The 16033-nt window shown below is 37.8% G+C and overlaps 1 protein-coding gene and 1 non-coding gene across 2 annotated transcripts in view; one reads left to right on the top strand and one right to left on the bottom strand.

Moving 5' to 3' along the window:
- LOC126368154 (kinesin-like protein CG14535) overlaps positions 1–16033 on the top strand; it is a 657648-nt gene that overhangs the window by 170646 nt on the left and 470969 nt on the right. The gene's annotated exons all lie outside the window — the stretch shown is intronic.
- On the bottom strand, positions 4688–4771 carry Trnal-cag (transfer RNA leucine (anticodon CAG)). Its single transcript has one exon. It is a non-coding gene; the product is annotated as a tRNA-Leu (tRNA).

Raw genomic sequence — 16033 nt, 5'->3', positions numbered from 1 at the left:
TCTGCTCACTCCATTACGGATCACGGGCGTGAGTGTATGTACATATAAAATTTATTGTACTAGTAATTTAACAGTGAAGTTACTTTCCGCACCAAACTTGTCACTATTTATTGTTTCCAATTACATCATTACACATTTAACCCTGCACGTACACAGAACCCATAAGTACCGCGTGTCTCACTTCCAACACATTACTTGGGTAACTGGAAACGTAGTTATTAACTGAATCCTTACTAGTAAGGGTTAGATTACATGGAATTTGGTCGCTAAGACCTGACAGTATTTAAGGGCAAGATTTTGTTTCAAAAGCTGGCTGATTGTCTTTGACGATTTAGTGCTGCTAAAACCGAACTGGTTAAGGGCGTTTTCGCACTAAATCCGATCAGAGTCCGTAGAAGAAAATTACTTTAAAAATAATATCTGTGTTAGCTCCGTGCGGTGAACACGTGACTTACATCATACTGTCGGAATCTAAACCTCTGAATTCGGCTTTATGAGTTTGAATAAAAGCTGCTTAACCCTTTCAAGGACAGAACGTCTACAGACGTTCCGTTTCCAAGGTGTCATACTACCTATTATGAACCACCAATGACCCATGGTCTCTCTCTTTGAAAGGGTTAAACACTGTTTAAACAAATAACTAAAATACAAAAAAGTAATTTGATCTTTGGAACCTTTAATTAAACACACATCCTATCATTCCTCCGTCAAATACTTGCACCAGGTGGTTAACGAGATTTTAAATATTAAACTAACGCCTATTAACTCGAGCCGTCTCACCCCATTAGACCAGATGTGAAGGGTTAGTTAAAAATAAATATTTCACTATGAACGGACAGAGTAATGCGTAAAAAATTAAAACTGGTGCATTTTCGATGACAGCGCATACAAACATACATGCACGTGTGATAGGTTTTGTGGTGCAAGTTATGATCGGAGGTGTACCTACAGACCTAGGCATCAGGGGGTTAAAAAGGCCACGCCACAGCAATTCATCTAAGACAGCAATATTGCTATTTGACATTTAAATGCATTCCGCATTTACTTTTGTATGCACAACTATGAAATTGCAATATTTAGACGAATTTCTTAAACGTCCAGGGGGGTTAAAATGGACACATCGAAGCAATTCATCTAAGACAGCAATATTGCTATTTGACATTTGCGCATATAAAAGTAAGTGCGCAATGCAATCAAATATCAAATAGCAATATTGCTTTCTTAGTTAATTGCTTCGATGTGGCCATTTTAACCCCCCAGATCAGATATTATAGTGGCGTTAGAGCAGAACTAAGTACCTTCACCTCACCTTTCTATTGTTTTGCTTTTGTTTTTGTTGCATTTGAATGCTTGTTGTTGTTTTAGACATTTTTATTGTACCCGCTCCAGCTGCCCGCTAACGGCCTCTGTGGTCTAGTGGTTGAGCGTTGTACTCGCGATCCGGAGGTCTCGGGTTCGAATCTCGGTTGAGACAGATCCTAAAAAAAAAAACACTTTGTGATCCATGGTTTGGTTAGGATATAACAGGCTCATAACCTTATAGTCCAAAAGTGAGATGATTACTGCTTCGGAAGACACGTTAAGCCGTTGGTCCCGGTTACTACTTACTGATGTAAGTACGTAGTCGTTACATGAGTCATGTCAGAGGCATTTGGCGGCTTAATAATAACCCTGATAGCAGGGTTGATGAGGTTGGTAATCCAACTCACAACCCATACGATAGAAGAAGAAATTGTACCCGCTTGTCATTTATTCTCTGTACTAAACTCTACATTACCGGCGTTACCGTGTCGTCAATATAAACGGAATTATAAATAAACGTTCATATTTTGACGCGGTTTGTCCCAAATGTGCTTTTAAAATCCGTATAACACATCGGTATCTTTACCCGACTAAGACGCAAAAAAGGGGGTTGTGTGATCTTCCGTTTTCTTTTGATTTCTCGTTTTTTTTTTGTAATTTTGTGTTTCCTGTGTGCTATAAAGTATTTGTCATGTTACTCGTAGGCATGTTAATTTCCCATTTTATCATTCTGTGAATGGCCGTCATTAAAGTAAATCAAATTTGCTCTAAGCTCGTATTGCTGTGGGGCTGAGCACGCTCTTGTCGGTGTAGCATTGCACATTATTGTCTATCGAAGTCCAATTCCTTCACTTCCTTTTAAGACACGACGTTCACCTTCTCTTTAATCTGTTCCATGTAAGCTCTTCTTGGTCTTCCCCCTCCTCTCTTTCCTTGTAGCTTTCCTTCTATGATATTTTAAAAAAGTACAACGTAGTAGTACGGTCACGAGCACTAATATGTATACACTTTGAAACCATGTCTTATTAACTTTTTTGACAAATGAAACTGTAAGTCTCATTAAATGTCAAATATGATAGTGCGACAGGGTTCTAAAGTGGGTACGGTCACGAGTACTTACACTTTGAAACCATGTCACATTAACCTTTTTGACAAACTAAACCGTAAGTCTCATTAAATGTGAAATATGATAGTGCGACAGGGTTCTAAAGTGGATACATGATATTGAGTGTACGTAGGAAAGTTAGCACATGCAAAATAAAAAGTGAGCATGAAGTAGCTGTGGCATTGTGATCAAAAATGCAGGCGGTGCAGTGGGTTGAAGGGCCATCTCTGTAGCGTAGTGTGGTTCACAACGATATCGCTACACTGGAAGAGCTTTGAATCAAAATTGAATTTATAAAAAGTATGGAACGCAGCATTCATGGTGTTTAATAATAAAAGAAGCGATTAGTTTATTTTGCCTACTTCCACAGCCTAATGTCGTATGGCATCTTGCTGTGGGGTCATGCTGCAGATGTCAACAGCATTTTTGTTCTGCAAAAGCGAGCGAAACGCAGCTAAATGACTCAATTGTGTAACAATACTTTGTTTTTTTTTTTTAAAGAACGTCTAGGGCCCTGCTTCGAGGTTTTTCTTGCAGCTTCTTGCCTCCTGGTATACAGGTTGTGAGAAGCTGCAGTAGTTTTAGGCGGATGAGACGTTCGTTATGTAAAAATAGACGATCCAAAGTGTAACTATGTTACCTACTGAATAAAGATATTTTTGAATTTTGAATAGATAGATCTTCGGATCCCGGGGCTGTTAACAAGTTCACTGTGTAACTGAAAATTAGTTATCAACCCCTCGCGTGCAATGATATTTTTCCATAAACACATTGGACTTTATGTACAATAAGCTGCAAAAGTCCAATCAGTTTCTTGCAAAGTAATAAATTAACTGGTTGCACTTAAGACCTCCTGATTACATGTCGTTTCTGTAATAGACCAAAAACACCTACAAAAACATAAATTTTGGGCTGAAAAAGCAATTATTGTTATATTGTTTTTTCACATGAATGAGGCTGTATCTTTTTAATTATATTCACTACAAATTTCAGGACACAGTTCTACATTTGTTTTACAACTGCTACTGAAACCTACAATATTCCATTCACGAATTTGCGAGGTGATCTCTCAGTGCACACGCACATTTTTGATCAGTCTATCTCCATAGGTCTGTGTTTGTAATAGTTTTAGGCCGGAAGATCTTTAACATTTGCCGTAAGCGTTTATTAACAAACATTTAGAGCTCACCGGTTAGTTCTAAAAAGCATAATATTATCACAAAAATAATCTTTTCCAGTAGTTCTAACCCCATGGCTCCCTCCTCATCTTACATCAACCATTGAAGGTGCCATTATGTCTGGACAATACCAGTTACCTTCCATTCATGAGGAAATTGTTCCGGACAATATTGGAGCTAACTTTAATAGCGGCTTTCTTCTATAATGCTAAGAATAGGATACTTTTGTCCTTCGTAATGCGTTTTAAAATGCAATGTTTTTTTTGCCCTGTGTCATTTTAAGAGGTCAAGGGGGAGGGTTTAAAAAGGCGACATCGAAGCAATTCATCTGAAAAGGCAATATTGCTATTTGACATTTATTTGTGTGCATTGCTCACTTACGCATGCACTGTGCGCATATCAAATAGCAATATTGCTTTCTCAGATGAATTACTACGATGTGGCCTTTTTATCCCCCCAGATTTTAGAATACGATTGCCAATGAGTATTACAAATCATTGGCCTTTTTATGTTAAAAGATTTGAGTGCGTTTGACATAGAGCAACGGAGCTGGTCAAACCCAGGATTGAACACGATCCAGCCTGGTCGTAATCAGCGATGTGGTGTAAGGTGGAACACGCTAACTCAAAAGATAATATAAAGACCTACTTACTTATAATCACAGACTATAATAATATGTGCTTGTTTAAATTTTGTTCGTAAGGTTCAAAATTGCTTACTTTTAAGACAATTTGTTTTATTCTTGGTAAAAGAGGGTAATTGACTTTGTTAATTATTCAGTATCGGCGATGGAATAGTGGGTAGAGCTTTAGAAAGTTTTAAAACAATGCGTCACTGTCTCATATCGGAAAAGGTTAAAGATTACGGGCTATATCTAACAGTGATATTATATTTTTTATAGATCAATGGATTATGGTACATTTGCTTCAGATAAAGAAGTTAGTTCTTAGTTCCTATGTTATGTAATAATGACGATTTTTATTTCTTTGTCATCAATGGATGACAATTTTTTAAACGCATTTTCACGTAGCACATTTTATTTTATAAAGCAAAAAAATAATTATTTAAACAAAAATAAAACTCAAAAAGAGCAAAAGTGATCTGTCAGAAGTGGGATTCGAACCCACGCCCACAGAAGTGGACTGCGACCTGAACGCAGCGCCTTAGACCGCTCGGCCATCCTGACTTGATAAACTTTGTCGAAATTACGCAATACTTTCTATCATAGAATAATAAAAGTTGAAATAGGTCAAATTCTTTGAAAGTGGACGGCATTCATTCATTCAAGCGAACGAAAATAATCTATTTTTATGAAAGTAAAATAGGGACTTGTTGTACCACTTAGTTACCTACTGATAAATTGTCTTATGGCTTATCAGCGGATTGATACGGAATAGGTACCTACCTACCTACTTATGAGAATTGAACTTTATTACTCATTAAAAAGTCACCTACACTGGAAAATCTCCTAAACATAATTTGATAAGAGTCCAAGTGAAATTAATAGGACAATAAATTACATTTTACTTAATGCCTATCAATTTTTTTACAAGGTAAGTAGGTACCTACCTACCTATAGTAAACATTCTTCATTATCTCTTTTAAAAAGAACAACAGTCATACACGCATTTCCAAAAAGCTCACTAAAACCAAAATAATTCAGGAACACAGCACAACAGAAGTATACAATAATAACACGAGTTAACCCGTCGCGTCCGGTCCTGCTTTGATCCCGCCATGTGGTACCGTGAGTACCGTCCCGGTATAGGTACGCTGGTACGCACGTGCGAAACAGTATCAGTATATTGACGTGTGACGTTTTTGGTGGCCGGTTTAATCTGTTTTTTTTTTTAAATTATTGATTTTAATAAGGACAATCAGGTGATTCAAGCCTGCAATGTCCTTACCAAAGGACAGTCTCACAAAGTGATTTCCACAATGTCCCCATCGGGAATCGAACCCGGACCTCCGTGCTTCGGAAGGCCGTTGGTCCCGGGCTACTAGCCCAAACACCTCCGCAGTGGGGCAGCGTGGTGGAATATGCTCCATACCCCCTCCGGTTGATTGAAGGGAGGCCTGTGCCCAGCAGTGGGACGTGTATAGGCTGTTTATGTGTTATGTATGTATGATTTTAATAAGGACAGTAAGTAGTAGGTAACGTTCCGGTACGTTATTTATAGCCGTATAATAGTATAACAAATATAGTTAGTATTGGCTTTTGATAGACTGGAATCGAAAATGCTACACCGACAAGAGCGTGGCTCTTAAATTGATGATGATGATGAATAGTACTTGTACTCGTACGGTAGAACAAGTACGGTTCAAAGCACGGTTCTAAGGTAAACTGTGGGTAAAATTACTGCTTTTTTTGGCGTGATCTATTGTAGCTTTTCTGCGAATGGCATTAAGTTCTTGGCCGGACTAATGGAGAGCGCTGAGGGCTCTTACTCGGTCCAAAATGACTGTGTTCATGCGGTTGGAAGCCAAGCTTTTGCTGACAACAATACAATGAAGGTCAGGTGTTAAAGTGCACAGATCCATTGTTTTCGAAGATGGCTTTAAAGGATGAGAAAAAAACATAGTTTTGTATTGACATAAAGCAAAACCAAACCATAATACTTATGTACCCATACGGAATCGTCTTCCAGGAGCTGTATGATGGAAGGCGCTTCATACATTTTGTGGGCGATTCAGGAAATTCCTATGACCAGAAATGACACATAAACGTGATGTTCATTTGTTATAGTCACATTGACAACACATCGATAGACTCAAAGACGTATTTTCACAGAAATTCAGCTAATTTTAGTTGAAAGACGAATGGCACAACGTCGTCTTGTTGTTGAAATATGGTGCGGAACCGGATATAGTGAATAAATTGACGCGGTCATAAGCATAACTCATAAGGAAGACTTAGAAAACATACGTTTCAGTACTTCAATAGAAGTACTTATTTAGTTAAATAATGTAACTCGATCTGTTCTGTAGCATAAAAGAATAATGGCCCCGATTCCTGCAGACACCTCCTAATTTTACTTTAAGTTACCTGTCGTCTTCTTAGTCGCCCAAAAAGGAAAGAGACGGATGTAAATTTTAGGAAGAATGAGTAAATGAATAATTAATAACCCGGGCGAATCAAAAAGGTATCTCGCTGGTATGCAAACCGTTTGACGTGTGCTGTCAACTAACTTCATACTGTCAAATTTTCATAGATTTGTTTTAGATTTGTGCCTAAAATTGACGTGTGTTCCATTTCTGATTGTCGATTACCCGTCCCTTTCCTTTTCGGCGGATAAGAAAATGACAGATATAAAATAAAATTAGATGGTGTTTACAGGAAGTAGCACCAATATTAGTATACTTATATAGTATTCTGTATCTTGTGTCCTTTGTACTTACGCAATAAAGTTTATCTTACCTATATTTTGCTAAGATTTGTATCAACTTAATTCTGTCGGGTTATTGGCCGATTTTAAATGTTTAGACGGTTGTTTTAGATTTCTGCTTACAATTGACGTGTATTCCATAAATTTAATGCCGTCGATTACCCGTCTCTTTCTTTTTCAGCTGATAAGAAAATGACAAGTATAATTTAAAATAAAATTAAATGGCGTCTGCAGGAATTAGCACCAATGTTATATAATTATTATAAAAAGCTTACAAACTACTGCAACTGACTAGCAAGGTGCAGATAATAACAAGCAAGGTGCAGATACAGAAATAACTTGATTCATGTTATAGCAAACGTTAGTTATGATCATGCTCGAGTGGTTGAAATCTATACTCTTACGTTTAAAAATGTATTTATTCATTTGTAATTGCATTTTGTATCTTCGTTCCGAAGCAGAATGCGAATTTTTATTCTAATGAACATTACATGCGGCGCAGTTTTAGTTTAGATAAAGAATGTAAGTTTTATGGATGTTTGATAAAAACTTTATCAAAAACAGACCTTAAAGAATATTTACAACTAGGTAGGTGGGTTTGGGTTGGAAGGTCAGACAGGTAGTTGCTTCTGTAAAAATTCGAACCTGTCAAACCTTCCAAGTTAGGTCATTGCAATTTTACATTCGCGCGTATAAAAATAAGTGCGCAAAGTCAACAAAAGAACAATATGGCTTTTTTGAGGAATTGCTACAATGTGACTTTTTTAGACTCCTTGAAAGTAGACTGCAAAAGCGGTATATAAAGCGAAAGTTGATGGTAGGGCTGGCAGAGGAAGACCGAGAAGGACTTACGATGACCAAATTGGAGATGTCCTTAGAAAAGGTTTAATACGATCCACTCTGAACAGGCGTGCATGTATGAAGCGATTGATGAATGTGGAGGAAGCAAGAGAAGTGTGTCAGGATCGAAGCAAATGGAACTCTATAGTCTCTGCTTACCCCGGTGGGAAATAGGCGTGAGTTAATGTATGTATGTATGTATGTATGAAAGTAGACTATTTTAGTACTCACTGAACACAACAGTACACATTCAAGCTAATTCCTATTAAAATATACGCAAGGCACTACCAGTTACATTTTGACTCACAGAAAAGTACCGGCGTCGGCTATTATCAACTTGAACGTCGAGTGGATTCAAAGAAGGCATTCAATCGCAACATCGGCCACCATTAGTGTGGGCATTGTGACTGAGTGTAATGCTCTATAACGCTTCTATAGCCGTATCAGGCTAAATACTTAGGCTATCAATAGTACCAGTGGCATATGATACGATCTATATAACGATGAACTGTTTTGAAGTAGGTTACCAGTTATCACATATACTTAGTCCATCGCGTTAGAAAGAAGCTCCCGCGTTAAGAGATTAACTCGGTAACCACGGTATGTTCACTTTATATCATTTTTCTAGAATTGATTAAAGAAGACATTAGTTTTTATCTCATTCGCGCCACTCTTTGTTGTTTCTAGAATCTACTGCTTATATCATTCGATAGATGGTCGTTCTTATGCAATGGTTCTTCTATTGTGTGGGTCATGAGGTGGATTACCAACCTCATCAACCCTGGTGTCAGGGTTATTATTGAGCCGCCAAAGGCCCCTGACATGACTTATGTAACTATTACGTCAACGGTTTGACGTACCTTCTGAAGCATCTTACTTTCGGACAATCGGGTGATCAGCCTGCAATGTCCTAACCAAACCAGGATCCACAAAGTGATATATCCACAGGATTCGAACCTCGAATTCCGAATCGTGAGCCCAACGATCAACCACTCGACCACGAAGGCCGTTAGCGTTATGCAATACACTGTACAGTTTACATCCTCAAGATATTCAGCTCATCATTAGTGTGCAGACCATTACAATGATTCTTGGCTCCGATACTGGCATTCCAGCAGCTATCTCGGTACTATCAAACGATACCGTTGGCCAGTATGCGATTGTATGAGACATGACACAATGCGACTGGCGCGTCATAGTTCCTCGTCGACAAAGTTGATCCGAGCTTCGAAGGGCACTTGTTACCCATGGTAGGTAACTTTTAAACGCATTTTTCAGTTTTTCTGTTAATGTGGTAATATTGGTATAGTTCTGGTGAACTATCGCATATAAATTTACAACGGTTGATAATTGTCGAGGGAAACCTTAAAAAAAACCTTAGAAAAAAGTAGCATGAAAAATACTGCACCGACAAGAGCGTGGCTCTTAAATAAAATTTGATGATGATGATAATTGTCGGCAGTGAAAACCACGTACCTAAGCCAAAATCACTACATAATAGACAAGCCAGTTTTTAATCCAGGTCAAAATTTGTGGTGCATTTTAATGAATTAAATTAATAAAATAAATATATAAAATACATTTATGTCAAGCAACATAAGGCTCATATACAATACTTTTGACACAATACAATAAAATTAAATATTAAACAAAGTTAAATAAAATGAAATAAAATTAAATAATTTAAAGAAATCGAGATTTTGGTGACGAAAATCACATCAGAAAATGATCTTTCAAAAAGGCAATCCCATGGTTTACTCTATCAGGCAACGATTTACAGATTCACATACCTATAGCCCTTCAAAACAGCAAGATTCATGCACAGAGCATTTGCGAATTGCCCTAAAACGACCACGCCAAAATCAATAAAGCAATAACAGAAGCGAAAGCATCCGGTGAGCCACCTTTGATGTGAATCCACATGGTTTCCATGCTGATATGCACTAACAATGATAGTTTGCACGTGCTGGGATAAAGGACGCCTGTTTCAATGGGAAGGCGTCTGTGGATTCGACAGATAGATATTATGTGCTGATATGACTGTGTTTATGGCTGTACGATTGAAGTTCAAAGGGAATGTTGTGGTTGTTGAAAATAGTGAGAATGATTTTAATCTTAGGGTAGTTTTGATGACAATGCTGTTTAATAGGTTCACACTAAGCATAACTAACGAATGCCATTGCAAAATGTTTAGTATGAATTCATTTTATCATCATCTCCCTATCATTGAATTATATCATTGAATTAATTTTATCATTTATCTCGTTTTTCACGGGGTCCGCTTACTTAACCTGAGAATTTTATAGGTCCGGTTTTTTACAGAAGCGACTGCCTGTTTGACCTTCCAACCCGCGAAGAAGAAGTCCAAAGCAGGTTAGATCACTATATCTACAAAAATGCATTTTTCAGGAATGTGGGTTTCCTCACAATGTTTTCCTTCACCGCTGAGCACGTGATAAGTAATCATTTATGATCCAAACATGAATTCGAAAACAAATTCGACAATCATTGGTTTAGGCCTGTGCTGGATTCGAACCTGCGAGCTCAAAGTGAGAGACAAGCGTTCTATCAACTGGGCTACCATGGCTATTCATTAAAATTAATTTTGTGCAGACTCTTTATGATTTCATCTTCGTCATCGTGTGGGTTTTCGTGTGGGTTTGTTTGTTTCGTGAGGTAGAAATTCTAACCTCATTAAGCAAAAACATCATAATTTCATGAGGAAAGGTAACCCCTTTTTGTACCATTTAGTATTTAGACAATTTGTATCATTGAGGTCAAGTCCAACCACTTCAACATAATATACTTACTTAAGTACTATTTAGTATTTATATAAGCAATAGTCTTGCAGTCCGCTACTCTGTTTGTCATATTCTTAGAATATCATCTTAGAACTTAGATAAAAATATCATATAGGTGAAGATTATAGATACTAGTAAAATCATTTACTGTACTATTCAGTTGTTAATCGTCCTAAAAGTCAATAAATAAATAAAAGTGTGACTACGCGTTATCTTCTGGTGACTTTTAGCTGTACTTAAATAGAGTTGTCTTTGTATAAAACTTTAAGTGATAAAATATCCCCGTTTATTCTAGCATTATCTAGTCGAATTAGGCATTGCGTCACTGGTTTGGTGAGACCACAGAAAAACTGCAAGCTACAGGATATTCTAGTGCAGGGGTGGAGAATCGTCTAATTGCCCGAGGACGTTCGCAACGCAGTTTTATGTTGCAGGGGTGAAGTACCTACGTACCTGGGTATAGTAAGCTACAATTATTTGTATAATTATCATTATTTTATTACATTTATCGAATAAAATTAAGAAATAGACAAAACTGCGAATATTCTAGTTCGCAGTCCACTTTAAAAACCACTGTAATATTATTAATAAAGTGAGGTTACTCTTAAATAGAAATAGGTTTTAAGTAGGCATAGTCACAACAAATCCTACTGCTACCGCGTCAAATGATCAGCTTAATTCTATTTTTTTTATAAAAGTGGTAATAATAATATTAAAAAACCTACCTATACGTACCGCATTAACATTTAGCATTTTATGGGTTAACAAAATAATCTGTAGGAAAGAGGTATAATATAATGTGTATGGAGTATCAGGAAAAAGTCACAAAAGCAAAAGTTACAATAATTATAATGATTATTATACTGGTGACTGTACCTGTATGCACTTAGGGGACGTTTGGGGAAATGCACGCGGTTTTACGAGTGCAATTGTGCTGTCGTGCCATCTGTTTCGGGTGAAAATGCGCGAATTACTACAAACAAAGCTTATAACAAAGACAAATTTGCTATTTATAGTAAAATAATTAACATTTTTAAATTTCTTCTATTCTGTCTGTTTCAAACTCATCTGTACTGAAAATAAACTTGCAGAAAATACGTCTTCTTCGTAATAATAAAACTTTTAAAAGCTGTGTGACGTGTACTCACAGCGCCATCTATTACAATTTCTGGAAAACTTGTTTACACCGCCATCTTTCGAATGAGCGTGGAACTATTCGCTTTGTAAGTTACGCCATTCGTAGCTCTGTGTGTAGTTTTCTGAGCTCTGAACGTGGTTACATTGAATACCGCTAGATGGCGGGAGGTGATACTAATGTTAGAGGTGGTTTGTTTTTGACTGTCAGTCTTCCGCAGTCGTTCGTTTTTTCAAACCGTTCGACAAATAGTAGGTACCATGTCATCATCATCATCATCAGCCCATTAACGTCCCCAATGCTGGAGCACGGGCCTTCCCTATGGATGGACAGGGAGATCGGGCCTTAAACCATCACGCGGGCCCAGTGCGGATTGATGGTTATTAACGACTGCTAATGCAGCCGGGACCAACGGCTTAACGTGCCTTCCGAAGCACGGAGGAGCTCGAGATGAAAGCTTTTTTTTTGTGGTCACCCATTCTATGACCGGCCTTTGCGACAGACCGAGCACGTTTACCGCTGCGCCACGGAGCTCATCAAGGTACCATGTGCGAAGAACTAAATATAATAGAATCTTGAAAAATGTCACTGAGGTCCTGTGGTTCACCGCCTTGCTTCTCAAACGGGGAGGGCGAGTTACGTTTCACTAACACAGTAAACTCGAACATTATAGACGGCGATACGGCTCACCGCTTATCACGTTGGTCTAACAGAAAGCTCGGAGAGGCGTGGGAACATAGTTCATCTTGCGATGGATGTACTTCTGACTACTCCAATTGGGATATAGTTGTGAGCTTAGGTATGCTATGTTGTATGCTATGTAACTAATTTGGTATTTCTTGTTTTGCGTGCGAGAACCGGGAATATTTAACAAAAAATGTTTCAGTTGACATAATATGCGACGAAAAATTCCACTTGATATCAACTCAGAATCATGGTCTGAATCATTCCTCAACACACACCACTACACACACCACACGCCACATGGTGTAGATAGTAGGTACCTACTGTATCTAAATATCTCAACAAACTGCATACACTTCTAACAATAGCAATATCAAAAGCCACGGGGGTAGGTTAATTGAACTGAAGACTTAAATCCGCTCTATCAATTTCCGTGGGAAATCTCTACCTCCCATTGCACAATGCAATCCTGCGCCGTACAATAATACGGGGATAATTTATTGAGGCAGTCTTGGTGGCGCTTTGGTGTCTTCACGCTATACTTATAGCAGGGTAGGTAGAATAGAAGCAGGCGCTGAGTTGTGGCTTTGATACGGTCTTCTTTTTATCGGTTGTGAGGTGGAATATCAACCTCATCAATGCTAATATCAGGGTTATTACTGAGTCGCCAAAGGCCCCTGATATAGTTCATGGGTCTAATTTATCTCTGTAAAAGACAATCAAATTCGATTCAGGATCATATTAGATACTTTGTGTAGACATTTACCTTGAGTACTTATTGCATTAGTAACTGTCAATACTATTCAGAGGCGGAGGACAGGAGTCCTAGTACGGCTTTGAAATAGACTCTGGGCGCCATCGCACTCGCGTCAGACAGAGTACTACGGGGCAGAAGGCAAGAGGGAAACCACTGCTCTATTTTTCCTAAAAAGTATCATGGAGAATGCTACACCGACAACAGCGTGGATCTTAAATTAGTGATGGTGATGACTTATTGTATTACTTCCCAGTTTGTGCATTGTATGGTGCGCGTTGTGACACAGTTCCTTCAACAGCAGTTGGCAATACAATCCAACGTGAATCGGTTCGTGTTTGCGATCAATCATGCGCTATCAGCTGATTGCCGATCGCATCTGCGCCGATGGAGTCGATGGGCGGCTGTGTCCGTTGTTACATACGGTACGAAATGTAACTTGTATAATAATATTATTACAGTTATGAGCAACGGCTCCGATTCCTGCAGACACCTCCTAATTTTATTTTAAGTTATAACCGTCACATTCTTATCCGCCGAAAAGGAAAGGGACAGATGATTGCCAACAACTTAATTTTAAAACGAATGAATAACCCGGGGGAATGAAATAGGCATTTCGCTGGTATGCAATCCGTTTAACGTGCTGTCTACTTAATTCTGTCGGGTTATTGGCCGACGTAAATATTTTAGACGGTTGTTTTAGATTTCTGCTTAAATTGACGTGTATTCCATAAATTTTATGCCTGTCGATTACCCGTCCCTTTATTTTTCAACGGATAAGAAAATGACAGGTATAACTTAAAATAAAACTAGAACGCGTCTGTAGGAATTAGCACCAATATCATGTAGCTTTAGAACTCTGTCGCATTAAGATATTTGACATTTAGTAAGACTTTTAGTTCAATTTGCGTATAAACGTTAACTGACGTGGTATTAAAGTTTGTGTATATATTAATGCTTGTGCAGTAATATGCGGTCCCGGAATGTTCCCAAAGTGAGAAAGTTCCCGTTGTACTATGCTTTTTGCTGCTTTTCTTTTTTAAATTGTTCTTTATTGTGCTCCGGTCTTATCTGCCTAAAGATTAGGTAATAAAGCTCTTTTTACATAAGTTTTGCGCCTTTTTATTGCCAGGAAGGTTCCCAACGTCGGAAAATTCCCGGGAACCCACATGACTGCTCGTGATCATAACACAAATAATAATTACACCATAAACAAAACAGTTACAGAACAAAAATATTTGAAAAATATGAAACAAAAGAAAATTATAATAAAACAAAAAAAAAGTAAACAGAACTCAAAATAAAATAAATTATGTAAAATAATAAATAATAATTAAAAATTTGAATAATAATTTAAATATGAATTATAACAATTTAGAAAAGTACGTTTCAAAAACTGTATTTATTATTTTTTGTGACTTTTTGGTTATTTGCCGTCTGGAATTTACTACTTCGCCGGGCGTCGAAGCCGGTGGCTTTGGTTTGATGGTCATATCTAAGGCCGGGTTTCCACTAACGCAGAGATGGGCGGAGAAGAGCGGAGAAGAGCGGAGATATGCGGATTTGACCATTTACAGCGTTCGAGAGAGCGAAAAACGAAGACGCTCTGTCACTCTCTCTCTCTCACGGCGATTGGTCGATTGCTGCACATCTCCGCTCAGCTCCGCATCAATAGAAACGCAGCCTAAACGTTTCGTCAAGAGGAACTGTAAATAGTAACGATAGTTATTAACAAACAAACAAACAAACAAACAAAAAGTCATTTATTTCTGAAAGTACATACTTAACAGTTGTTCGTGGATAGGACTTCCCAGTAAGTAATGAGGATACTTGAGTTGGGAATGTCCCGCTTCTTCCCTTAGGTCTTACTAAAAATATTACAAGTTTGTAGGTAAATATTAAATGGTCTTAAGCTATGTATGTGTGAGATTCAACAAAAAAATAAAAAATAAAAATAACAATAAAATAAAAAGTAGTAAAGTAATTGTGGTGATGAAGAGTCCTTACGTTAAGGTGGATGAAAAGGAGAAATGCTTGTGTGTGCGTGCCTGTGCGTGTTCGTGTGCGTGTTCGTGGGCGTGTGCGTGTGCGTGTGCGTGTGCGAGTGCGAGTGCGAGTGCGTGTATGTGTGCGTGAGCGTGTTTGTGTGCGTGTGCGTGTTCGTGTGCGTGTGCGTGTGCGTGTGCGTGTCCGTGTTCGTGTGCGTGTGCGTGTGCGTATGCGTGTGCGTATGCGTGTGCGTGTATGTGTGTGTGTGTGTGTGTGTGTGTTAGTTAGTTAGTTATTAGTAGTGACTGACTGAATATGTACTTAAACACTAATTATTATTATTAATTATATCATCTTTATTTGAGTATTTTTCTAATTTGATTTAATTTAATTTTACTATTTTATTTTATTGATTTTGGAATTTTAATTTTATAATTGATAATGTATATATTGGTTACATGCTTGAAATAAAATGAATTTATTTATTTATTCATTTATTTATTCTGATACACTCTCATTAACTAACAATGGAAACACGCGCAGCATCTCAACATCCACAATAGCCTGTATTAAATCTAAGCAATAATTCATTGAGAAACACTTCGACCACACTGCTACTGCTCAACCAACTTACATTTACCACCACTGGCCACCACTTTTACCCAGCTTTTCGAACGTTATAAATTTTCTCAGCTGCAAAGTTAATTTGGTCTTGTTGTATATAAGATAGTTGAGTACCAGAATGTGCGCACAGCCATACGTCAAAGCGTATAATGCTTGAATAACGTATATATTAGTACTGGGATGAATGGTGGTAATTTATAACAATAATCTTGGGTTATGTGGGCGAGAATCACAT

This window comes from Pectinophora gossypiella, chromosome 7 (assembly GCF_024362695.1).
Source record: "Pectinophora gossypiella chromosome 7, ilPecGoss1.1, whole genome shotgun sequence".
NCBI classification, from domain to species: domain Eukaryota; kingdom Metazoa; phylum Arthropoda; class Insecta; order Lepidoptera; family Gelechiidae; genus Pectinophora; species Pectinophora gossypiella.
This window is presented reverse-complemented; position numbering and strand designations above follow the sequence as displayed.